Source organism: Orycteropus afer, unplaced genomic scaffold (genome assembly GCF_000298275.1).
Source record: "Orycteropus afer afer isolate SDZICR_OR568_19922 unplaced genomic scaffold, OryAfe1.0 scaffold00176, whole genome shotgun sequence".
NCBI lineage: Eukaryota > Metazoa > Chordata > Mammalia > Tubulidentata > Orycteropodidae > Orycteropus > Orycteropus afer.
In genome coordinates this window covers 1,672,254-1,673,800 of record NW_006921763.1, presented here as the reverse complement: position 1 = coordinate 1,673,800, position 1,547 = coordinate 1,672,254, and positions in this window count along the sequence as shown.

Below are 1,547 nucleotides of genomic sequence, written 5' to 3'. Positions count from 1 at the left end.
GGAGGCAGAGCTGGACCCCAAGGTTGAGGGGCTTTCATCCAGCCCCTAGAGCTTGGCACTTTGAACTTGGACTTAAAGCCCCCAAATTGTAAGAATAAATTCCTGTTTTTTAAGGCCATCCCATTTGTGGTATATTCCTGTCAGAGCAGCACCAGGTAACCAGAACATCAGTGCTTGATATTATCATACTTTTTCATTTTTTGACAATATGGTGGTTAAAAAGTATATCTCCTTATGGGTTCTTTATTGTTGTTGTTTTGTGTTTTTTACTCTTTTTTTCTGAGTGCTGGTGAGATTGAACATCTTTTCTTATTTACTGGTCATGCATATTTTCTCTTCTGAGAAATGCCTGTTTTAAAATTGAGCATTTGTCTTGTTTATTCACAGTGTTCTTTATATATTATGGATAGTAGAGTTTTTAAAATATAAATATCTTACTAGAAGACTGACAACTCTTGAACAATGCTATCCCTAGACTATTCTTTGATTTTCAGATTGGAAGTAATCAACATACTTCCCCCTCTCTCTTCCAAGCAAATAGATGGCAGGAGTGGGATTCCCTGGACTTTGAGCTTCAGGACAGAACAGTTACCTAAGCTTTGTCCCCCACAGTGGAAACTAGAGTAATCAGTTAAGTGCCAGAACAGTGAGATGACTTTTAATATTTAGCGAATGCATCAGTCAGTCAAAGTTCCACAGAATACCAATTTATTCCAGATGGGTCAAATGAAGAGGCTTGAATGAAGGTACTACTTGCAGAGGTCTGGGTTAAGGGACCATGTGTAAGGATGTTGCAGCATCCAAAGACTAGCAGAAAGTCATAGCAGCAACACTATGTACAACAGAACAAAACACTCCCTGGTTGTGTGTCTTCCTTACAATCCTTGCTATGCGTGAGGCCAACATTGCAGCCAGTGTGTAAATCCATCTCACTGAGAGCCTTCCTCTTCTTCACTGACACTCTATTTTACCAACCATGATATCCTTCTCCAGGTAATAGTCCCTTCTGACAACATGATCAAAATAGGTGAGATGAAGTCTGGCCATTCTCATTTCCAAGGAGGATCCTGCCTTCACTTCTTGCAGGACAGATTGGTTCGTTCTTCTAGCAGTCCATGGTGTTTTCAGCATTCTTCTCTAACACCACAATTCAAAGGCATCAACTCTTCTTCCTTATTTATTGTCCAGCTTTCACATGCATGTGAGGTGATTGAAAATACCATGGCTTGGGTCAGGCACACCTTTAGTCTTCAAAGTGACATCTTTGCTTCTTAAAACATTTTAAACAGGTCTTTTGCAATAGATTTGCCCAGTGCAATATGACTTGAGATTTCCTGACTGCTGCTTCCATGGGTGTTGACTGTGGATCCAAGTAAAATGAAATCCCTGACAACTTCAATCTTTTCTCTATTTATTATTATGTTGCTTATTGGTCCAGTTGAGAGGGTTTTCATTTTCTTTATGTTGAGGTGTAATCCATACTGAAGACTGTACTCTTTGATCTTCATCGGTAAATGCTTCAAGTCATCTTCACTTCAGCAAGCAAG